This window comes from Chlorocebus sabaeus, chromosome 18 (assembly GCF_047675955.1).
Source record: "Chlorocebus sabaeus isolate Y175 chromosome 18, mChlSab1.0.hap1, whole genome shotgun sequence".
Classification (NCBI taxonomy): Eukaryota; Metazoa; Chordata; class Mammalia; order Primates; family Cercopithecidae; genus Chlorocebus; species Chlorocebus sabaeus.
In genome coordinates this window covers 63,855,708-63,881,503 of record NC_132921.1, presented here as the reverse complement: position 1 = coordinate 63,881,503, position 25,796 = coordinate 63,855,708, and the positions used below count along the sequence as shown (strand labels likewise).

At 39.0% G+C, this 25,796-nt stretch overlaps 1 long non-coding RNA gene across 1 annotated transcript in view; it reads left to right on the top strand.

Moving 5' to 3' along the window:
• LOC140709060 (uncharacterized) overlaps positions 1–25,796 on the top strand; it is a 611,840-nt gene that overhangs the window by 194,094 nt on the left and 391,950 nt on the right. The window lies entirely within an intron of this gene.

Here is a 25,796-nt window from a genome sequence, read left to right as displayed (position 1 = left end):
TTGACTTCGTGATCTGACTACCTTGACCTCCCAAAGTTCTGGGATTACAGGCGTGAGCCACAGCGCCTGGCCAAGAATTTTACTAAACTTGTGTTAATGTAGTTATTGCATAATTTGATCTTTCAAAAAAATTTAAAATACTTAATATATGTACTTAACATTTGGCATTTTCTTCTCCTTTTTTGAATGTAGATGGGGAAATGTTCGGTTAAGATGCTGGCTTTAGCTCATTCAGTATGAAATCTTTATTACTTTTTTTGTTAGGTGTGTGGGAAGATAGGATGTAAATTTGGAAGCGAGTTTTTATTTTACTAAATCCGTTAAACTTTTTCTTTATAGGTTGCCTAGGGGATATGAGGAGGGGGGTATTAAGAAAATAGGTGTTTACAACTTGAGGACATATCTTATAGATATCAGCTTGCAAGATTTTTAAGTGTGGATGACTGCCTTGCAAGCTACCGGCTACCAATTGAAATAGTGGCTTTGGGAAAGGCAATTGTGATTTTCCTTTCCAAAAAGTTCTAAAACTGTTTAGCTGCATTTACTATGGAATAGATTTTTAAAAACTCAGCATCGATGGTTTTGAATTCAAGCATAGCAGAACTCTGCATGTGAGATTTCTTTAGTGGGGAACTGAGTCAGGTAATTATTGTGGCATGTACAAGATAGAAGAAAATTAGAAAAAATACAAGTTTCTTAGATGTTTCTTTTTGTAGATAATGTGAGTGAGTAAAAATTGGAATTTAGTATTTGGTGACTATTGACCGCAACCCCAACCCAGTATAACAGACTTGCATGTTTCTGACCTGAGATTAGTATCAGAAGGAAAAAGTACATTATGGAAGATGGAGGCTCTGGGATCTTCCTAATTTAATGTCCAAGTGTTTCTGATGGGGAAATTTGAAATTGTCAGGAAATGTTATAGAAATGCCAACAATATAAAAATAAACTGTGTAAGTTGTAAAATATAAGGCACAGCTCAGTTTATTCTGTGGTAGGGTAAAAAATTACAGGTTTTTCATTGACTAATAGATCTACCTCTATCCTGTTAAATTATCTGTACCATCTCCTTCCCTTGAAATTATTTCTTTTTCATGTTACATCTGTGTTCTCCTAAGTGTGAATACTGGAATTAAGCTACTGCTGTTGCTACTCCTGCTCTTGCTACTCTAGCTCCAACAGTTTTCTGGCACTTCCTATTTTAAAAGCATGAACTAATATCTTTACATGAATTCAGTGATTTGATTCTCACAAAATTCCCATGACATCAGCAGTTTCACCAACCTCCTTTCATGAATGAGGACACTGAGGCTTAGAAGGATTTGAGCCAGGCAGTTCTGTGGCTTAACCACATCTTATCAGCTAGTCCATAGTAGTAACAATCCATTTGCCTTTTGAAAAGCCCTTCTCTTACCATCATTGTCAAGGCTCCATCAGGACTGCTTTCATGGGATGTAGTTTCCTGGCTTGTATGATATCATACAGCTCAGCCCAGCTGTCATAAGAAACTCTTTAACTTGTACCTATGCTCTCCTCCTCCCAGGATGAACCTGCGCATGTGCACGGGGTATTACTTATTAATTAAACAGATATTTGCATGTCTACTATTGGTGCTAATTTGGGAGACCCAAAAAATGGATAACACCCAGCCCCTTCCTTAAAGAGAGGACAGGAATAGAAGTCAATAATAAAGGTTATTGTTGTCCCTCATCTTCTCTTCAAGGACTTTGTTAGTATAACATCCAGCCTTCCTATATTTTACAACTATTCTATTTTAAGCTGCTTATTCTTTCCTGACTTACATTTTTTCATCCATCTATGGCTCTAGTGTTGAATTGAGATCCATTTATTTATTAAGTATCTGATGACTATATAGGAGTTTTAGGAGACTAATAAACAACAATCCTGTTTCCCCATCTGTGTTTGGAACTAATTGATATGAACATAGAGGTCTGATAGCTGGAGATAAAATAATGTCTTATAATAACTATAAAGTTATTTGGAGGTTGTGGCTGAGGTTTGTCAAATGAGTTTGCTAATATATCCGCTTCCCCAATGCAACTGGCAGCCCTAGGAAACCATGGGGCAAGGCTTCTGCTATTGCACAGTAAGTAGAAACAATACATACTGTCTTATCTTGTATGCAGATCACAAAGAAAAGAGAATGAGATAGGAGAAGAACAGAGCATGGCTGGTTTATTCTAACTCACCTGCCAATCAGGAGGAATGGGTTGAGAGGTGATAGAGAGAGGCCAGGAGTGTCACTCCAGTGGAGGTCCCCCTGCATGAACAAGGAAGAGCAATGAACAAAGGTTCCCTCCAACAAATTCAACTATGTTAAGAGATGCGGTTAACAGATCTCAGTCAAATGGAAAGCCACATACAGAAGCAGGCAGTTCTAACATAAAGAGGTCTTATAAACAGGTCCAAGCATTGTAGGGGGTATCAGAGATAGATTCCCAGAGGAGGTGACACTAGCTGACTCTTGAAGGAGGCGTAGGAGTTTGCCAGATAGAATGGGGACCATATGACCCGTGTGAGCATTTTCTGGCAGAGAAATAGCATGCAAAACAAGTCCTGAGGCTGGAAATGTTTGAAGAACAATTGTTTTGATAGTATCAGGTTATAAACTGTCAAAGGTGAGATAATATGTCAGAATATAAGACTGGATGGTAGACGCAGTTGATTGACTCTCTGTTCCTTGCTTCTGAGAGTGACTGTGTTTGGGGACTTTAAATTTGTTTCTTGAAGCTCTACCCATTGACCTACCATTGCACTAACTGGGAGTGAGAATCTCAGGGCACCTCTGCTTTAAGAGTAGGCAGACTTTATTCTTTCTTCATTCATCTCAGCCTCACAGACTGAGAGTCTGAGATTTGAGATTTCTTGTACTTCCAGAAAAGTCAGATGTGATTCTAGCAAAGATTGGAAATGAGAAGAAATTCCTAGTTTAGGAACATTAGTCTTTTCTGATTTAGGTTCAATTTTCATATTTATATAGTAGGTTGGAAAATTGTCGTTGTTTTGACAGTTAACAGTGATCACCAACCCTGGGTCCAGATACGGCTGGCTGTTTACTGCCGATGCTACAATGATAAGTTCACAAGTCAGGTGGATGCTAATATCGCAGCCTTTCAGATTCCCAGCCAGGCTGACCTCTGAGAATAGAGTGATAGCTTACATCATCCCTTGAGCATGCTCAGAGAACATCATCCAGCTCCTGGAGGGGTTCATCCATCATGGAGTCTGGCAGATGGCTTGGCGTGCTTGGCATTTCAAATTTATACTAACGGAAAGCATCGAAGTACTTGGAGGGTAAGTCTGCATCTCTTAGTTTTGTTTGGCACATTGAAACCCTATGCCAGAGCAGCCTGAAAGTTGTGTTTACCACCCTGATTCATTACACAGGCTTTTTCATCAGGAATTGTTGCTCTCGGGAGTCCCTGGTATTTATATAATGTGTAATAGTTTACAAAATACTGCAATATCTACATTACAAAACATTTTTACAAAAAATTGTAAAATGTCTCTATATTAGCTCATTTATCTTGACAGCAAAACAATAAGGGCAATAGTTATTTGCGCCATTTCATAAAAGTGAAAACTGAGGCTTAGAGAAGTTAAGTTGCATCTCTTAAGTTGATGCTGTCTGATAGAAATATAATGCAAGCCACATGTGTAATATTAAATTTTCGAATTCCACACAAAGTAAAAAATAAACAGGGGTGACATTAATTTCAATATGTTATTTAACCCAATATACTCAAATGTTATATGTGCATGTAATCACTTTAAAAATGGTTGAGACATTTTATATCCCACTTTTCTTACTAAGTCTTCAAATTCTAGGTTTATATCTTAGGAATGAAAGGGTACACCCGATAATCTCAATTTGTGAAAATACTTACACAAATGCTTTTTTGCACATGAAAGACTTTGTAAATGAAATTAACATTTTACATCTAATCCTTTTCTAGTGTCTTTATTTGCTTTGCCCCTATTATTTTCAGCTTGTGTAGGCCAAAATTTCATTCCTATTGATTGTTCAGTGTGGGTGGAATAGGTGGGTGGACATTTTTATTGACTAAATAAAATATACACTTTTTTGAGATTCATCTCCTGTTTTCCTGCAATAGCAACTCTACATTTTCCAGGTAGCTAAAAGGAAAAATCTCAGCCTCTCTAGACAGCTGCTGCAGAATATTATTTCTGTAGTGGCTCAAAGGTTTGAGGATCTTCCTTCCATAGGAGCAGAGAGCACATATATGGCATGCTTGGTTCTAGGAGGCTCCCTTCTTCCCCACATCGAAAAAATCAACACCGAAACCAACCAAACCAAACTCCAAATACTTTTGTAGAAAAAACTTCCAGGGAGAGAGTATTTGCAACGTCAAGATAAAATAAAAGTGTTAGGTTCTAGTTCTTCCAGACTCAGCTCTGAGTTCTGCGATCTCTAAGTACGTTTGCACAAGTTGTGCCTTTGTGCTGCTGTCTACCATCTCTAGTCACCTGCTGAAATTGATTCATCAAGGACGAGTTTGCGGTCTTCAATGAAACCTTCTTTAATTCCCCTAATTAGAATGAACATTTTCTTCTCCTGGATTCCCGTGATAGCTTGATTGTAATTCTATTATAAAAAATAATTACATTGTCTTCTATCTTATATTAAGTTGAACCAAGTACAAGTGTTTTGTTTTTTTTTTGTAGATAAACACGTCCGCTTTCATATGCTTCAACCTACTGTAATTAACTAGTGGAATTGTAAACACACAGACACACACAGACGGACAGACACACACACACATACTCATACATCTACAAGTTAGAATCTATGTATTGTTAACTTCTGAATCTCCCATGGCATCTTGGTCACAGAAGCCCTTCAATAATGGTTTGTTGAATTGAACTGAATGAAGTAAAAACAGAATGCATGTTGGGGAAATAGAATTGAAGAAATCAACCCTCTTTCCAAAATCACTCACAGATTGCATGTGCCTTGTGATTCAACTTGAGTGGGAATAAAGGACCTTGGGCAAGAAGTTTTGAATTTTATATGTTAAGTAGAGGGTGTCAAGGTATTTTGAAGTAATCAAATTTCAGGCTTTAAATATGCTAGTTATAAGCAATGAAGCTATAGTATTACTGATGGGTGGTGTATGTGTGCGCGTGTGTGTTGTGCAGGCATGTGCTATTTTAAATTAAACATCCCAATTTGGGGTGAAATCCTTAACAAATTGAGAGTAAGAAAAAGTCTCCTTAGTGCCAAAACAATTGTTCTGACAAATTGGGCATACTGAACCGACAATGGGCAATGTTTTATTTATTTGTTGGTTTGCTTATTTTTGGGGATAAAGACACAATAAAAAATATAGTATCTTCATGTCCCGTTATATTTTTATATTAAGATTTAATGAAATCTTGTTCAAAAAGCCAGTTGCTTCAAAATCAATAAATTATTTTTTGGTTTTGTTAGTTTTTCTGTGTAGACCTGTTCAGCAGATGCAACCCAATTATGCCACTGGTATTTTTATTAAATATCTGCCCCAAAAGCAATTGCATTAGGGATTCAGAAAGAAGGAGCACTTATGAGTTTGATGTATCTGGCATGAATTTTGGATATGAAGCTGCCTAATCAGTTTGAAACGCACAGTTTCTGAATCCTTAATTTAGACGTTGGTCTCAAACTGTGGCTAAACAGAGTATGAGTCAAATTGTATAAAATAAAGTGTGTCCTTTTTTTGTGGAGGAGTTGTACATCACCCATGAGGCCGTAGAAAGAAGATCTCATTAAATATGGAGAGTTGGCTCTGGCATATGCTGCTCAGATTTTCCTTCTGAAATGAAATACTTATTCTCCAGCTGCTGGAAGTGCTATAAGAAGACACACCTCAGCTTACAGCCTTCTGCAAAGTGCCTTGGTTGAAAGGCCTTCCTTGCTCAAGATCATGTCCCTTTCTGGGGAAGCTGGCATCCTATAAATGTCAAAGCAGATGTGTAAAGCCCTGTCCTTTGCAGCCCTGCTCTGGACCCAGAAGGGTCATCCCAGCTCGAGTTCCCCAAGGGGTTAGCCGAGGTCTTTGTTGAAGTCGTCTTCTGCTTCTGCCCAACCATGCTTTGTTGCCTTTCCTTTCCTTACACAAATATTCATCCCAAGAGTTTTTCACTAAATTTCTTGTATGCTCATCTTTGTCTTAGAGCTTGTTTTCATGGAGTCCAACTAATAACAATATTAAATTAGGAGAGCAGAGAGGTTTTGAACTAACAGAGACTTAATCAGGACTTGAGGCTAAAATTTTTTCTCCAATTGTCAAGTCCTAGTATGGAAATACTGTTGATGAAGAGGCTCAGATGCCATCAGCCAATTGTCCTTAGTTGCCTAGTACTGCAGAAGAGACTTGAATTCATAGAGCCTTATTATTGTTTTGGCTGCAGTATGGATTAGAGGTTTGTCTGTCATTTGTGTTTCTCTTTAGCTGGTTCCAGTGTGAGGTTACCTATATATCTGACCTAAAATTCCTCCAGCAAATCACTTCAAGTGAATGATTTCACAGATCCAGATAATTCTCCATAGACAATGTACAATTTTGGGCTTGAGAGTTTCCTGAAATATTCTGAGTTGGGCAGGAGTGGTTGTAGTTTATTACCAAAGAGTTGAATTTGTAGAGATCTTCCAGAGTATTCCTGGGGGAATATCTGAATAGGAACGGAATCATACTTGGGTCATTTTATTCAGGCTGAGTCCTCTGGGTCCATCCCTAGAGAAATCTAATTCCTTGGGCCTGCTTTTGTGGCTTGCTTCAAGATAGTGTGGAATGACTAGACCGTTGAAGAGTTTTTGTGTCTTGTGCATTTAAATGACCTACACATGACATAGCACAAGTGGTTCTAGGCTAGTTTTGTTCTCAGTGCCACAATTCTGTGTGAAATTTCACCTATCAGAGCCAAGCTCCCCTTTTGAGCTCCCTCTGTTTTCTTTTCCTCTGTGTTTTATTTAGTCTTTTATAATTATCTTGGAAGACGCTTAGTTGTTGTTTTAAAAGTTAGCCCAACTATTTTGAATGGGCCAGTATTTCTGCTGCAAGACACTTAAGAGAACAGCCAAGCTTATCTTAAATAGAACTGAGCTATCCATTGCCATTGGTAGTTTGACCAGGCTAGTGAGAAGAAACTGAAAACACTGTGGCCAGAAAATAGAAGACATAGACTCTTGAAAGAGTTTGGAGAAACATGACATCCTTTTAATGTATTTTTAAGTGTTATCGTTGGAAAGAGAAAATAAATTAGTCTTTTCTGTTTCTTAAGAGAGCAGGAATAGAATTAATGGGTGGAAGTTGGAAGGAGGCAGAGGAAGCACTTTCTAACAAATATTGTCTTGCATTTAAATGAGCTGTTGTGCTAATGTGTTCCATCTGATTAACATGTTGAAGGATAATCGAGGTGTCTACTCAGTTTGAGATATTTTGCCTTCACTAGAGAACTGGATGGAAGAGACTGCAATGTTGGTGCTCCCCAATGACCACACTCCTGATATTTATACTCTGTGCAGTCCTCTTCATGACTGCTGCTGAGCTCAGCCATGGGACTTGCTCTGGCCAATGGTACATTAGCATGCATCAAGCAAGTGGAGGCACGCTGAGTGCTGCACATTTGCAACACTCCCTCTTGGAAGCCAGAAGGATGGTTTGAGGCCAGGAGTTTGAGGTCAGCGGCTGTGCCATAAAGAAGTTTGGGCTAAACTGCTGAATGATGGGAGGTACTTCAGGGAGGCAAAGCACCCAGTTAAATGCAGCCAAATGAATGATTCTAGCCTCACCACAAAGAGAAGAAATATTACCCAGTTGGGCTCAGAATCACGAGAAATAATAAGTCATTGATTTAAGCCTCTAAGTTTTGGGGTGGTTTATTAGGCAGCAGTACATTAATATAATGGAAATACTCAATTACATCATTTCTGGGAGACTCCCCAACTCTTTTGCTCTCCAACTAGTTGTAAATAGTCGGGGGAAAGAACTTGAATAGATCAAAAAGCATATGGTTACAAGCCACCCTCTGAGATACTGTGGGTCATTCGTTTGCCTTGCGGAAATGCACTTTTAAACTATCTTTACTTAGCGACAATCCAACAAGTACATAAATAGCTCCCACAAAAGGAATACTTCATCCATCCTCCTTTGCTGACTAATCCTGATTGTCTGGCAAATAGTGTGGGTATGGGGATGATATCCTGGCTCTGAGATGAGAATAAAGATTCAAAATCTCCCCCAAACCTTCACATTTCTGAGTCTTCAGCAGATGTTAAATGCAATTTAGTTAACAATAATTAATTCCATACACTGTTTTCTTATCTATTAAATGAAGTTTCCACAGCAATTTAGTGGGAGAAAAGGAAACATTAAACGGAATATAAATCATTGTAAACATTTTAAAATAATCTGATCAGATTTTGTATTTGCCTTATAATTTAAAAAATAGTTATTGTCTATTCTTCCTTTTCAAGAAATTCTTGATAATCAAATTTATTTTTTGTCCTTTCCCCTGGTGTTTCAAACCAGGAGTATAAGGGAAAGGTGCGGATCTTCCTGATGTGTTGGATTTATTTTGAATATTGGTAAATTCATGGATCAGAGCAGCAGTTTGGCTTCAGCTTAGCCTTTAGGAAATTGTTTATGATGCTGGTATATAAAACCATCATAAGGGTAAAGTCAATGCACTGTGGTTTCCCTGTCTAATGTTCCTTCACTTATTTATTTTTTGGGCTGCCATGAGAAGTTATATTTATTTTTGCTGTTGTTTGCTTAAGGTTGGGTGACTAATATTTTCTAGGTAGCTCAGTCAGTCCATGTTCTGGGGTTTCTTAAAAGTTTTGTTACACTGGGCAGCAGAGCAAAACTCTGTCTCAAAAAAAAAGTTTTGCCACAAACTGTTATTAAAAATATTGGTACGGGCTGAGCATGGTGGCTCATCCCTGTAATCTCAGCACTTTGGGAGAATGAGATGAGAGGCTCACTTGAGGCCAGGAATACAAAACTAGCCTGGGCAACACAGTGAGACCCCATCTCCAAAAACAAATTTTACAAATTAGCCTGGCCTGTTAGCATGTGCTTGTAGTCCTAAGTACTTGGGAGGCTGAGGCAGAAGGATGGTTTGAGGCCAGGAGTTTGAGGCTGCAGTGAGCTATGATCATGCCACTGCACTCCAGCCTGGGCGACAGAGCCAGGCCCTGTCTCCAACAAACAAACAAACAAACAAACAAACAAACAAACCCTAATATAAGTAATACCTGCATTAGCTACTTCAATGCTGGTGTGTTCAAGATCTAGAGTTCAGCCCAAGAACAGGCCGGTGTGCACTGTTTCCTAACTTTCAGCCAGACCCAGAGCCCTAATCATCCACTGCGCAGATGCAGCACCTGGCAACTCAAAGGCAACAAAATGAGGTACTGGGGATAGCTCAGGGCTTAGTCATCACTGTCTTTGGAAAAGTACCTCAAGATGGAGGCCCTGCATCAAATTTGAAGGGCACTTCATCAGATAAACTGAAAAAGTGCACGGTAGCACGTCTCATGAACGGCCTGTGGGGGGAAATTGCTGAAAAGGTGATGAGAGGATGCTGGCTTCTTTTCCCACATGCTAGTCAAGGACAGTGGTGTCGTGTCCCGTGCAGCCAATGTTGGCGTGAAGAGACTCTCAGGGGTCATTATCGGTGGGCAGTGATCAACTGGAGGGCTAGCAGCTGAGGATGTTCAGGACGAATGGATGCTACACGAGGGCAGCGGTTTGCCTGAGCTCTTCTTCACTGCTACATTCCCAGCATCTGGAATAGGGCCCAACATGAAGTCAACACTAAAGATTTTTGAGTGAGTGAGTAGATAATAGACATTTTTCATTTTATGGCACATACAATGGAAAATGTCTTTTGCTTCTGTTACTTGAGACATTCTTGTAGCTATTTCAGTTTGCTCTTCAGAGAGGAGAAGAGAAAGATCAGAGGGAAAGGGCACTGCAAATAAAATGGATGATATATTAATCTCATAAGACAATTACCTGAGTTTAACCCAGGCTAGGAAAAGCCAGAAAGGCAAATGGTAAAAAAGCAATTGGGATGAACCACATGTTATTGAAGATGATCTTTTTTTCTGGCTGCAAATCTGATAGTGAAATCTTCAGTGAGAATGTACAGAGAAGCATGATCCACAAAAGTGAGTGACTCCCTGGGGCGGGGGCTGAAGGACCGTTCAAACGTGTCATATTACACATTTGGAAGAATTAGAGTAATGACTGGATGGCCTCTAAGAGTTAGATCAGCTGAAACAACTAAATAGGCCAAAATAAATTAATCAAGAAAAGTTATTTTGTTGGTCAGAGAAGATAGATAAGGCAACTAGACCCTTCTAGAAACCCTAGAGCAAAGACTGACCTCTTCCAATTCTGTTAAAGTATTAAGAAAAATAAATCTGTATGATAGTTAGATGTAGTTTACAGTTAGTAAGCTGACAATATCCATACAATGAGGTCCTGTGGTTACAGTGTAGCACCCAAAGAGATTTTAAAGGTTGCTTGTACAAGAAAATAACTGATAGGAGAATGATAAGTCAGGAAATGCCTTCCACTATAGCTTTCCTTAGTCAAGTGTCTGCTCTCTGCTTTGTGTGTTGTTAGTCCAACTGGCTTCCAGAGGAAGGAGTTAAGCCTGAATGGTGTCACAGATTTAAGTGCTTTAATGAATGACAGAAAGAATAAAAAGTGATGTCATTGAGAAGTTACCAGCCTCTAAATCAATTGAGGAGGCTGAAGTTAGACCAGAACTAAATATATTCAGGTAGGTGTGCTACAGTGGGAACTGGGAAACTGTTCTCCATATGGCGTGGGTGAGTATTAAGCTCCCTCAGGAAATTTAAACAATTCTCTCTGGGCACATAATTCACGTTTCATAATGTGAGTTTCAGAATGGTTTCCCAAAATTGCCACATAAAACCAAAACTGTAGTGCCAGTCTGAAATAAAGGAAGGAATCATTCCCTCTGAGCACATATATGGCCAGTTCAAGGTGTCCGAGAAAAGAGAAGTTGGATACCGTTCATTTCGAGAACAGAGAGTCAAAGGGTTAGAGTTACTTAATGAATTAAAGTAATTCTTTTCTAATTACATATATTGTGTCAGATATTACAATGTTAATCATGAAACATCGCTCATAAATAAGAAGTGCCATATGTTTCACTCATTCTGTGGTCTGGATAAGCTTTGGTAAAATGCAAATGTCAGTGAATTGGGCAAAGAATTGGGAATTGATTTAACAGATGGCCACTTTAGCCATATTCTTCTTTTTTTTTTTTTTTTGGTCACCTGATTCTCTGCTATTCATGCCATTTATTTTATTTAACCTGCAAACGACCAAGGCCAATGCAAATATTTAAAAATGAACATAGTGAAATCCTAACATAATCATAATGCATATATATTCATGAATCTTTTAAAGTATTGATGACTTGTGGAGCTTTCTGTTTCACTAGGAGAAAATTGACATGTAAGTGAAGTGAGTTTTTCTTAATCATATATATATATATATAACTAATTGGTAGTTGCTACTATATAAAATACAAGACACAAAAACCGTATTTGAAAATATATCTGTATTTCCAGTATGAACAATTATAGCTCAATTCATTGTGGATATTACTTATGAATCCATTAAATTCTATAGCTTTGGTGGCTGAGTAATGATACTAGCAGGTGACACTGTGTGTCTGTAGATGCTAGGCACTGTTCTGTTGCTTTACTTGTCCTAACTTATTTGATCCTTATATCAACTTATCCCTGTTTCATAGTTGAGGAAACAGAGGCACAGAGATGTTATGTAACTTGGCTAAAGTCAGGAGTTAGTGTGGCAGACCTGGAATTCGAATATAGGCTGTTTGACTCCCCACGTCTGCATGTACAACCAGTAGTTGTACTGCTTTTCAAACATTGGCTGGTACCTGTTAATTTTGCATCTTGTCTCCTAGTCCTTTCAACTGAATTAATATATCAATGTTGAAACAGTGCCAGTTCATCTCCTAAAAAGTAAGGACATTTTCCTTGTGTTAGGATCTTGATGCAGAGAACACCAAAATTAAAATTTAATGCCTGGTTTGGAAGGTGACTGTAAGAAGTGCATTTCTTTAGTTTAATATGAAGCCGGGCAGTGGTGAGGAGCAGGTGGGGGAGATGGCTTACCATGGGAACTTGTCATAAAGGCAGTGATTCAAGTGATGTCTTAGAGTGTTGACGTATACTTCTTTGTTCTCCTGCTACCTGTAATGACTGTCAAGGAAAGAAAAATAAGTAGGACTATTGTAGAGTCCAGGTTGTTTTATGAAGCTCTAAGGAGTATGGATAAAATAAAATATTACTGCTGCTTCCCAGATGGGGAGATTGAGAAATAGAATCGGCTTCCAGGTGTTCAGAGAAATCAGAAGCTCAGACAGATTGAGAAACAAAAATGTAGAATTATAAAAAAAAAAAAAATAATAGAACTGGAGGGATTAGGAGATTGGAGTACTAATCCATTTTGTTTGACAGATGAGAAAATGAGGCTGGGTGATTTTGTATGATCTTTCTTTTGAAGGTATGTATGCAACTGTGTATCTCTATAACCTTACCTCTTTCCTGCAAACCCACAAAACAAGTAAAGTACGGTAGGACTTTTATAAGTGAGAGAATTATGGTGAAGAAAAAAATAAAGGTTGGGATAATAAGCCAATGACGGGTGATGTTGAACACAAAATGCGTGTTATGAGGTCATCAAACACTGTTAGGAAACTATAAATTTGGCTCTCAGATTTCTAGCAGCCAGTGCTAAGAAAGAAGCATGAGCCATCATGTTTATGAGAAAAAGCCACCAATTTTCCAGAATATGCACAATCATTCCTGGTTGTGAGCACTGAGAAAATGTATCCTAAGGACCTTATAGAGAGCAGCCCATTATTACAATGAACAATATCCTCAGCAAATAATCACCACGAGCTTCACAGGACTGTTGCTTTACCTTTACTTCCTGTAGGGGCTGTTTGCAGAATAAATCAGCCCAGCTTAGCAGGAGGATTATCTGAGGGACCAAAGCAGTGCAGTCCAGATATGAAGGTAGCTCATGGTCCTCTTAAGGAAGAATTTTCCAGTTTTAGGAAAGTGAATAGAAAACATATACTTCAGGTAATTCTGTTAAATACATTTTTTTTCTCAATAAGGCTTTCAGTCAGTATTGAGTGGCAGTGAATGTCACTTTCTCCTCTCAAGTGAATGTTTAGGGATGTAGAGAGTCTGTTTCCTGTTTAAATGCAGACCCAGGTACCCATAAGCACTGAGAGTTCTCCGAAGCTGGGGAGGCTTACCCAGCTCTTTGCAGGAGCTCTTATGCTCTCCTTTGCACGTATTTTCCTCAGCCTAATGTTTATACTTTGCCTTTTTGATAATGTAATTTTCCATGTAGTTATGAATTTGCATGTGTTAGAGTAGGAGGCCACTGCAAACTCACAGAGTGATGGGCTGAGCAAGTACTGAGGAGTAAGCCAAGATTTTCCCTAAAAATAATTGTAAGTTTATTCCAGTACATGAACAGATGGGTGACCGAGGCCCCCAAAACATGGCCACAAGAATTTTTGTTTGGAACAGTTTCAAAGTGGGTGGTAACAAATGCCCACTATGGCCATAAAAATAAACCTCAGGAAGAGATCCATAGAACATCTAAACTTTGAGCAATGTAACCTCCTACAGAATGCTGTGGAATGAAATTATTACAGAATATATCCCTAATGCCTGAATGAGTTGTAAGCACAAGCAGCCGTGTATTAGTCCTTACTGGAGGTACCTGTGGTCACTATATGTCCTGGTGGTCTGGATGGTCCTGGATAATGCCTGTTGTCCTAGCATGATTGTCAATACTAACTCCTTTATTGTCAAAAGTATTTTTGCTCCTCTAATGCCTTTCAGTAACACTGGAAATTATAGAAGTTTCCTGAGAATGTAACGTTATTGTAAAATATTTTTCCAGAAATTTTGCCTCCGTGCTTATTGGTTCGGCCTTCTGCATTTTTGGAAAAACAAGGATGATCACTAACAAATCCTAAAAATGACCCAAATCTTAATCTTAACCTCATATGGAGCACCTTTATGTATGTGCATGTGTGTGCATGCGTGTGTGTGTGTTCAATTGTAAACTTTAGAGTAATTTCCATGTTGTAAAGATCCGTTGCCTCATAAAAGTCCTGGAATTATTCATTTCTCCTTGAAGAATAAATTAAACAAAGTAGAGTATTTCCATTGGAAGGCTTCTGCTGACCTTATAACTATGTGTTAACTCCCTAAATGTTAAATAAAAGTATTAACTTCTGGCACACACACAAGTGTCTTGGCTTGAAAGATGGATGAAATGACCACAGTACTCTTACCTGATTCTTGTTTTTGGAGTCAATACCAAGGGGAAGTCCATACAAGCTGTATGGATTATTTTTAATGACAGACATCAATAAAGTGATCGGCTGGATCTTGGATAGAATACTAACCTGAGGAACCAAGGCTTCCAACTTATTGATGAAAACTTGCCACACCTTTGGAAGAATCATTAGGTCATTCATAAGAGGAGGTGGTTCTTTAAACAATAAATAGATTACATTCTGGTCACTACTAGGTCATTTAAATATATGGGGAGGAATTTGAGAGTTTGGAGAGTTCCTTGAACAATTCTGAAGGAAAGAAATCTTTTCACAAGAGCATTATATAGATTGAACTTTTAAAAAATAATGAGCTGTACAATATGAGGAAGTAGTATCTTGATACAATTGTAGGGCTGGCTGAGATTCACAAAGTTCAGAGCAATTGACCTTGGTTTGTCCAGCTGGGACAAGTTTGTGGCTTAAGGATCAACTTGAAACTGACTTCTTATGACCCTTTTCACCAAATTTATATCTTCAGTAACTCATTTCACGTTAAGCCCTACTGTTGTATCTGGGGGCCCTGCCAGGCCCTTCCTCATGAATTTATTTGCCCAAGTTCTTTGAAGGCAGAGAGTTTAAAAATGTTAGAGACTGTTGTGACTTCAAGTATTATGGCTCAATTTCCTTGTCTAGATACTGATATAACTGTAATTATGGATGGGTTAAAATGTGAACCAATGCATGGGAGTTAAATTGTTCTCATTGGTGGAGAAACCACTTGTAATCACTTTTTAAAAGACCCTTAAAACTCTTCCAATCTTAAGTAGAATTGATTAATCTTTCTGTATGAGTTCCCTGTATCTTTTACATACATATATTATTTTATCTCTGCCATCATCACACATTAAGGCATTTATTTGGTTATGTACCCATCTTCCATTAAAAACTTTGAATTCTACAGTAGGAAGGACTATGCCTTGTTTGCCTTTGCTTTTCCAGTGCCTAGTGTGGAGTTTGTGTTGAATAAATGGAAGAATATGTTTTATTTATCTAACAATTTTTAAGAAAATTCTTCCCTCAAAATTCAAAAAATTATGACAGACATCTACCGTTCATATTTAATAAATGTTAGTTTTTCATATTTGTTTCAGATAATTTTATTGTTAAAGAATTAAAACTTTACAGCTGCAGCTAAGGCCCTCCATCCCATTACTCTTGACTCTCTAGAGATAAACATATCCTGGAGATGCTTGTGCCATTTCTGAGACGTTTTTGCTGCTTCACTCATATGTATCATCCTAAAATAGTATCATCATAAAAATAGTATTGTTCAAAGTGTTTTCAAATTTTGCACATTTTATTATGTAAATTCTTTTACAACTTGCCTTATTAATTTGCTATTTAAAAAATATTTATCTGTATTGATAGTTGCAGATCTAGTTCATTCATACTAATGCGTGATTCCACCATGGCTTATTTATTCATTTCATTACTGACAGACGTATGAAGGCTGTTTTCAAATTTTCCCATCAATGAACAATGGAGCAGTAAACATTCTGGTATATATCTTGTTGAGTAAATATGTAAGTTTTTCTAAGATATATGAGTCCAGAAAAACACATTTCTGGACTTTAGGCTAATCATATCTTTAGCTTTCCAATGTGCTACGCCAATCCACCATCAGTACATAACCATTCTTATTTCCTCATCTCACTAATACTTGGTGTTAACAGACTAAATTTTTGTCAGCATGACAGGTGTAAAAATATCTCATCATTGTTTTAGTTTGCGTTTCACTGACAACAAGTAAGAATGGAAATATTTTCCTTTGTTTATTGTACATTCATCTTTCCTCTTCTATAAATTGCTGTTCATGATCTTTGGCCACTTTTCTATTGGGTTATTTATCTTTCATTATTGGGTTTTAAGTATTTTTTAATATATATTTGATCTGAGTCTACTGTCAGTCACATGAGTTGGAAATATTTTTCCCAGTCTGTAGTTTGTATTTTTAATTTACTACATTTTTCTCAGACAGAGATTTTAATTAGTTAATTTTCTGTCTTTTCCTTTATTTTATGATTTTTTGTGCCTTAAGAGATCTTTCACCACTTTAAAGGATAGAGACATTGAATATTGTCTTCCAGAACTTTTAAAGTTTTATTTTTCATATTTGTACTTTTAGTAGGCCTGGAATGGACTTTTATGTTGGTAGGAAGTAAGCATCTAGTTTTATTTTTTTCATGTGGATAGAATGTTTTGTTACTTGCACTTTCAGTGTCATATCTGAGAATCAGGACACTGCCGAATCCAAGGCCATGAAGCACCACCCCATTGCTTTCTTAGTATTAGCTCTTACATGTATGTCTTTCTTTAGGTGTAGATTTATGACATTTATTCTACAAATGACTGGATGTGCTTTATCAATGTGATTCTCTTTTAAGTTGTGTCTGCTATTAACCTATTATAGCTTTAATTTTAATGACAGTTGTTTTTTAAAATTTCTACATACTATTTTAATAATACATGCTTCCTTAGTTATATTTTTTATTCCATCTTGAATATGCTTATTTTATTTTAAGTGTAATTATTTTATTTTGTAGTGTTCTTTGGATTTGTATATTAGGTCAGCTTCCTGGATTTTCTAATCTTGTTTGTGTTTCTGCAGTCTTTCTCTCAATAAATCATTTTCTTGAGTAGTTTGTGATTTTTGCTCTGTAAATTTTTGAGACTAGGGTTATTATTTTTCATCAGACCCTGAGAGTTCTTGGTTGTGAACGTGTTTCTCTTGCTTTAGGTACATATGCAGAGATCCTCACCAGTCAAGGACCATGTTTAAAGAACCAGTTTCTTGGCTTCAGGATTCTTGTACCACTTACTACGGTGTCAATTCAGAGTTGATACCTTAGAAATGTTTTTTTCTTAGGTTCTTGGACATAGATTCATCTCCTTGAGGGATGGGCTTTTTCTAGTCTCCCAAGAGGCCAGGCTTTCCAGGATTCTGCCTTCTGATAGAGAGTATGAGTCCCCGCTTATTTCATAGCTTTGAGGCCATTCTCTTCTTTTTTTCATGTTGTATTAAAACCTTATCTCCTTTCCCCTAGGGCCTATGTAATATCCCTCCCAAGCTACCAAAGTTCCCTCTTATCACTTTAAAACTCTGACTTTCAGCTCTTCCTTATTTGTAGTGGCTGGGGATATTAGGCACTTGTTTAACAGGTTTTTAGTGAGTCATATTGTTCTATAAGTCAGTATTGTTGGATTCCTGCAGTACCCTCTCAATATATCTCCCTATCTCTACCCCTGTCCCCTACAATCTACCTATAGCCAAACATAGCTATCAACGTATAGCCAACAAGATTTTTTTTTTTCTTTAAGACAGTCTCATTCTGTCACCCAGGCTGGAGTGCAGTGGTGTGAGCTTGGCTCACTGCAACCTCCATCTCCCGGGTTCAAGTGATTCTCCTGCCTATAAGTCAGTATTGTTCTAGGACTTGGGTTATGCCTATGAATAAAGAGATCTGTATTTCCATGTTTGTGGATTTTAGATTCTAGCAGCAGATAGATAAATGTAAACATATAATTAAAACAGTAAAGTATCTGAAATCTTAAAAGGTAATAAATGATATGGGAGAGGGATATAGGCAGCTCATAAAAGGGTCAAGAATGGAGGAGGAAGGGAAGCAAGTTGGAGTATAAAGTCATGTTTTCAGGATGAGCTTCATGGTAAGGTGGAATTTGAGCAAACACTTAAAAAAATGAAAGTGTGAGCCAAGCCACTTCCATGGAAAGGGTGTTTCATTGAGGTGAAACAACAGAGTAAAGACCTGCGTGTATGAGGATGCTGCAGGCTTTGTGGGAGTGGCACGGCGGCTGGTGTAACTGGAGCTGATTCGTTTAGAGAAGGAGTCCTGGGGGAGGAGACCAGAGTTCAAGGGAGAGGACAGGTCATGTACAGCTTGAAAGCCATTGTAAGGATTTTGGCTTTTAGTCTGTGCTTTGAAGAGAGCAGTGACCCGATCTGACATGTTCTAAAAGATGGCATTGGTTAGCTGGGTGCCGTGGCTCATGCCTGTAATCTCAGTACTTTGGGAGGCTGAGGCAGGCAGATTGCTTGAAATCAGGAATTCAAGACCAACCCGGCCAACATGGTGAAACCCTGTCTTTACTAAAAATACAAAAAGTAGCCACGTGTGGTGGCGCACGCCTGTAGTCCCAGCTACTCAGGAGGCTGAGGCAGGAGAATCACTTGAACCCGGGAGGCAGAGGTTGCAGTGAGTCAAGATCATGCCACTGCACTCCAGCCTAGGTGACAGAATGAGACTGTCTTAAAGGAAAAAAAAAAATCTTGTTGGCTGTATGTTGATAGCTATGTTTGGCTATAGGTAGATTGTAGGGGACGGGGTAGAGATAAGGAGATATACTGAGAGGGTACTGCAGGAATCCAGGAGCAAGGATGATGGAACCTGACAGGTATGGTAGCCATAGAGCGGGCAGGAAGGTATAGCCAGCACTGGTTCCTGATGGATTGCCTGCGACAGAAACATAAAGATGTTTTCTTCCTTCCTCTCAGCTCGCAAAGTATGTATCATATTTATTATTATTTTCTTAAATCTAACATTTTTAGCTGATCTTAGGGGAGGGTAGGTCATGTTACTTCATCTGACCTTATTCTGGGACTGGAAGCCAATGACACATTTTAAAATGTCATCTTCTGTTTAAATACATCTTTGAAATTTTTGTCATGGTACAAGCTTAGAAGTTTTAGAAAGTTCGAGCTCCTGAAAGAAAATCAGAGAGACAAATTGCCTGAGCCTGGGGAGGAGCTGCTAAGAGTGCACTCTGTGCAAATGGCTCAAAACAACAGCAGGGGGCTGTGTGTGCAGGGGATTCTTAGGATCCCGTGAATCCTCCCGCAAAGAAATAAATATCTATCTGGAAGAATGTGCAGGCAGAGTTTTCATCTCAACAATTGGCACAAGTGAATGTAGGGCTTTCCTTTTTCTTTTGTTTTCTTCCAAAGAAAGAAACAAACTTCAGAGCACTTTAAAAGGTTTCTTTTCCTCACGAGGTAATAGCGTTCTTCCCCCTGAGAAAAACACTCAAATATTCCAAGGTTTTTCATATTGATTGTGATTTCCAATTGATTGCATATTGATGAGGGCTTTTCCCATTGATTGTGGTGTAATCTCTTGGTAAACAAAGAAAACTGAGTGGTTTAGATCAAGAAACCATAACTAAGGCACCACCCAGTATGGAAAAAATAATCAAAATCTTTTGTAGTATTTATCTGGAACAATGCAAGAAGATTTATACTCACAATCTAAGGTGAATGTAACAAGATGATTACTCATTATGCCCAACATATCCATTCCTTTTTGCTTGAAAAAGCCATTTCCAGTTTTTGGCCAAAAAAAAAAAAAAAAAAAAAAAAAGTAAGCAGGGTAAAATGATGAGCACCACAGCAGACAGACACCTTCTGTTAATATCTATGAGCAGTGTGAGGTGACCACCCTTGCCCTGTGGACATGCAGTCAGCACCGATTCTGGTTCCTCAGGTTCCCAGGGTTTGTCCTCCAGTACCCAATGTCTGCTTCCCTGTTGGCACTTGAAATGGAAAGGGATCCAGGTAAGGGACCTCTTTTTCCAGAGTGTTGCTTATTGCAAAGGAATAACAAGAAATATAACATTTACCAAAAAGATTTACTCTTCTCAAATATTTGAGATTCACTAAAACCTATTGTTTATTTAAAGAAATACTTTGATCTCTATAGGATCTACAAATAACCTTTAAATGTCCTTTTATTTTCCCTTAAAGGCAGTATTCCCAAACTTTAGTTCTAATTAATTAGGTTTGGGGTGGGACCCCAGATTTGTATTTCTAACAAGCTCCTGGTTTGTGCTTGTCTTTGAACTACTCTCTGTCTCAAGGCAGTGGTTTTTGAGTTTGACTATACCTTCAGTTCCTTACAGAGCTTTCAGAAACCCCAAATAACTAAAACTGCCTTTGCAAAAATTATAACAGCAAGAAAATTATGGCAATGAAAGATCTGACCTAACCAACTCCATCTTGTCTTTAACCCCCAAACTGCCTGTATTAGTCCATTTTCATGCTGCTGATACATACATACCTGAGACTGTGTCATTTATAAAGAAAAAAAGGTTTGATGAACTCACAGTTCCATGTGGCTGGGGAGGCCTCACAATCACCGTGGAAGGCAAAAGGCACATTTTTTTTGTTTGTTTGTTTGGCAGAGTCTTGCTCTGTGCCCAGGCTGGAGTACAGTGATGCGATCTCGGCTCACTGCAAGCTCCGCCTCCCGGGTTCACGCCATTCTCCTGCCTCAGCCTCCTGAGTAGCTGGGACTACAGGCGCGTGCCACCACGCCTGGCTAATTTTTTTGTATTTTTAGTAGAGACGGGGTTTCACCGTGTTAGCCAGGATGGTCCCGATCTCCTGACCTCGTGATCCACCCACCTCGGCCTGCCAAAGTGCTGGGATTACAGGTGTGAGCCTCCGCGCCTGGCCAAGGCACATCTTGCATGGTGGCAGACAAGAGAGAAAACGAGAGCCAAGCAAAAGGAGTTTCCCCTTGTAAAATCATCAGATCTCATGAAACTTATTTACTACCACAAGAACAGTATGGGGAAACTGTCCCCATGATTCAATTATCTCCCACTGGGTCCGTGTCACAACAGATGGGAATTATGGGAGCCACAAATCAAGATGAGATTGGAGTGGGCACACAGCCAAACCACATCGCTGCCCGTGGTCATTCCTGGTTATGGACCAAGCTAACTTAGGGGAAAATTTAGTTTATAGTTTAAATGATAATTGCCCTTCCCCAAACTAAACCGGCTTTATAAAATTAATGAAAGGTTACCAGGTTAATAAAATGAGAGGGGTCTGAATTCTGCAAAGAGGTAGGTATAGTTAAACAATTACCAGCTATTGTTCCACAGGTCTCAAGATTTACAACTTCCCCAATTACTCCTGTAAATAAAACCATTAGTAGAAAACTTACGATTGGCCTTTTAAGATGTGTTTTCAAGGCCGGGCGCGGTGGCTCAAGCCTGTAATCCCAGCACTTTGGGAGGCCGAGACGGGCAGATCACGAGGTCAGGGGATCGAGACCATCCTGGCTAACATGGTGAAACCCCGTCTCTACTAAAAAATACAAAAAACTAGCCGGGCGTGGTGGCGGCGCCTGTAGTCCCAGCTACCCGGGAGGCTGAGGCAGGAGAATGGCGTAAACCCGGGAGGCGGAGCTCGCAGTGAGCCGAGATCTGGCCACTGCACTCCAGCCTGGGCGACAGAGCGAGACTCCATCTCAAAAAAAAAGATGTCTTTTCAGACTTTCACATTATTGACTACTGAATGACTCCACCTGGACCAGTGACTCCTCTGTGACTCCCACCCAGAAGTGGACTCAGTGCACGAGGACTGATCTCCACACCCTACAATTGCATCCCCAACCAATCAGCAGCATCATTTCCCCTGCCTCCTGCCTGTCAAACCACCCTTGAAACCCTAGCCTGTGAATTTTCAAGGAGGCTGATTTGAGTAATAATAAAACTCTGGTCTCTCTCCCATTTAGCTGGCTCTATGTATATTAAATTCTTTATCGCAATACCCCTGTTTTGATAAATCAGCTCCATCTGGGCAGTGAGCAAGAAGAACCCATTGGGCAGTTGCATAACTGACCTCACCTCAGACCAATGGAAACAGAATTCTGAGTGTGGAACCTGGCATCTGAATTTTTAAAGCTTCCCAGGTGATCCCAACATGTAGCTAGGCTTGAGAACATTTGCACTTAGGTCCTGGCAGCTCAATGCATTTGACAGAATTACTGTGGATAAACTGTGTGCTCTTGGACTAGTTTTCACTAAATCTCTATGAACTCTCTGGATGCAAAGGTTTGCTGTGTGGAATGAGAAATATAGCAGTATGCAAATATAGGACCCTTATCATCTAACTTTGCAGTAGACATTTTGACGCATGTGGGTTTAACAAAGACTACAGATTTCTCCATGTGCAAACCTCTTAGTGCAAACCTGAACATTAATTATTGGAGCTGAATTATGTATACTGGCATAATAAAGAGGTAAAAACACTCTTGTTTGCAAACTGTATTTTTGGGTTATAAAACATTATTATATAATCCAGGACCTGAAATTTCAATTTTTGGCAATTTTTAGACTATTTTACAGAGAACCAGGTTAGTATGGGCAGGTTAGTACGATTTTTTTTTTAAGCATCAGTGTTTCTATCTCTTCTTCCTCTTCGATGTGACCAGAAGCTTTGTTATCAAAAATGTACCTTTGACATTGGCAGACAATTGTTTATAAAATTATAAAGAAAAAAATAGTGAGATGAAACAATAGAAGCATTAAAGACTATTCTGAGCATAATTTGGCAAGGGCTTATACATTTCTTGATGACACAGGACTTGAGTTTTGAAGAAGGCTTATATTCACTTGCTGTGTGACCTTGGATAATTCACTTAAACTTTTTAATGCTGAGTTTTTTGATCTCCAAATCCGGGTTAATGACATCTCTTATGGGGATCACTGTGAGGATAAAACGAGGTAATTATATGAAAATGTTTGCTAAGTTGCAAAGTACTGTAAAAATATAAGTATATCCTGTTCAGAATCAACCACATTAGTAAGATTGTTTATTTCTCAGTAATGTTAATAAACTTCACTGATTACTCACTAGACTATAAGACTCCTGAGGGCAGAGGTGGTATTTTATTTATTTATTTATTTATTTATTTATCGAGATGGAGTCTTGCTCTGTTGAACCCCAGGCTGGAGTTCAATGGCGTGATCTCAGATCACTGCAACCTCCACCTCCCAAGTTCAAACGATTCTCCTGCCTCAGCCTCCTGAGTAGCTGGGATTACAGGCACCCACCACCATGCCTGGCTAATTTTTGTATTTGTTTTAGTAGAGAGGGGATTTCACCATATTGGCCAGGCTGGTCTTGAACTCCTGACGTCAGGTGATCTGCCCGCCTCAGCCTCTGAAAGTGCTGGGATTACAGGAGTGACCTGCTGCGCCAGGCCCAGGGGTGGTATTTTATTTACATTAATATGCTCACCTCATAGCACAGAGGTTGGGACACAGAAGAAGCTCAATCAATGATTGCTGAATAAGTTACCATCTAGATATTTTAGTGCGGTGTTCTCTAAGACAAGTAGCACAGCTTTATGTGAAAATCAGGTAGTAAGCTGGGAAACAGAGCATCTCTTGTGTGTGACTATAATTGTTCTCTGGGGATGCAAGTACTGCATTTCCCTCATTAGTACAAGAACCTAACCTCTTCCGTTAATGGGGTCAGACACAAATTTACACATATGTAAGGCTGCCTCTTTCCCTTTTGTGCTGTGAAGGCTTCTAATTTAAGAAACAAATGGCCAGTAGAGAAAAATAACAGTTATTACGTTATCTGAGGGATTGTCAGTGATAGGTTTCATTTTTCCCGTGGCCTAAATTGCTCTTCTGGAATAAATTAAGTCACTGGGTAGTGAGTTACTAATGTTTTAGGCTACATGACTGAAAGAATGCCCAGAATGGGCATCTAATAATTCAAAGAATTATTGATTCTTTGTAAAACTCTCATTTTCTATGATCCCTGAGAAATATTCAGGAATTGAAGAGATCCTGGATCATTATCATGTTGGATATTTATCTTTGCTTTGGTACGGAAAGAAAAAGTGTGTGTGCATGGGGGTGCAGGAGATGCAGCCGATTCAGATATGTTCAGGCAGATATGAGGGTGGATAGGAGAAGGTAATAGGCCAATTTATCCAACTAGGATTAAGGAATCTTAAGAGGAAATGTCATACTTTCATCTTAAGAGGAAAGTAATTTGAGCGAGTGGAATTTGGGTCTAAGAACAATTTATTGATCCTTTGAGGGGATGGGAAATTTCTCGTTTGGCCCATTGTTATCTGGTTTTCCTAGCCCAGGCCTGCTATGGAGTAAATAGTATACCTCTTTCTTCATTCATATGTTGATGCCCTAACATTCAATGTGACTGTATTTGGAAATAGGGCATTTAAGGAGGTATTAAGTGAGGTTAAAAAAGGGTCCAGAGAGACTGGTGTCTTCATAAGAAGAGGAAGAGACACCAGAGCTGTCTCACTGTGTGTTCTCATATGCACAAGTCCATGTGAGGTTAAAGCCAGGAGGTGCTGTCTGCAAGCTGAGGAGAGAGGCCTCACTAGAAACCAAACCTGCTGACACCTTGATCTTGTATTTTCTACCTTTCACAACTGTGAGAAGATAAATTTGTGTTGTTTAAGCCACCCAGTCTGTGAAATTTGGTATGGCAGCCCTAGCCGACTAACTCAAGACCATATGGGTCTTATGGCACTTTGGGAGGCCAAGGCGGGCAGATCACTTGAGGTCAGGAGTTCGAGACCAGCCTGGCCAACATGGCGAATTCCTGTCTCTACTAAAAATACAAAAATTAACTGGGCATGGTGGTGTGTGCCTATAATCCCAGCTACTGGGGAGGGTGAGAAAGAATAATACGCTTGAACCCAGGAAGCAGAGATTGCAGTGAGCTGAGATTGCACCACTGCACTCCAGCCTGGGCAATAGAGTGAGACTCTTATCTCAGAAATTTAAAAAAAAAAAAAAAAGACTGAATGAGTTTTTGATGGAATGCTAGAGAAAAAGGGGTTGTAAAGGGGTTGTAAAAGAAAAGAGCTATATTTACAAAGATCTTTAATAGATGTTAACAGAGAGTAGCAAAAACATAGGAATGTGAAGAATTGCTCACTTTCTAGACAGAGCAGAGCTTTAGACCAAAAATGACCCTCCTGGCATTAGTAGGAGAGAACACCAGCAGTGGCCCCAGGAAGCAGCGTGGCATTGTGTCTTGGCACACGAGAATCACCTCAGTGCAGTTTAGCTTAGCATGGCACATCTTCCTTGGGCAAAAGCTGATGATCAAGCAGAACCAGTGGGGTGGCTACAGCAGGGGAAGGCTTGGTTGTCACTATCAGACAGATAGGGAGAGGGAGAGGAGAACATGAGTAATTGAGAATTAATTACTCTTCCTGAATATATATGAGACATTTCCTCCAAACTCCCTAAAATAACTGGAAGATAAAGAAACTTTGAAATGATTTAGATTCCCTGTAATAGTGGGTGTGAGACTGTTTCATTAGCTTAATGAAACAATCTCACAGCACATGCAAAATGGCAATATTAACATTAACGATGTAGAAATAGGGATCAGACAGAAACTAACCTCTGTAGAGCGCCTGTGAAATGCTAGGCAGTGGGCTGTTATCTGAATTGTATCTCATTCTCTGCATAACAACTCTGTAAGCTGGTTCTATTGCTCCTATTTTTTAAATGAGAAAATTGGG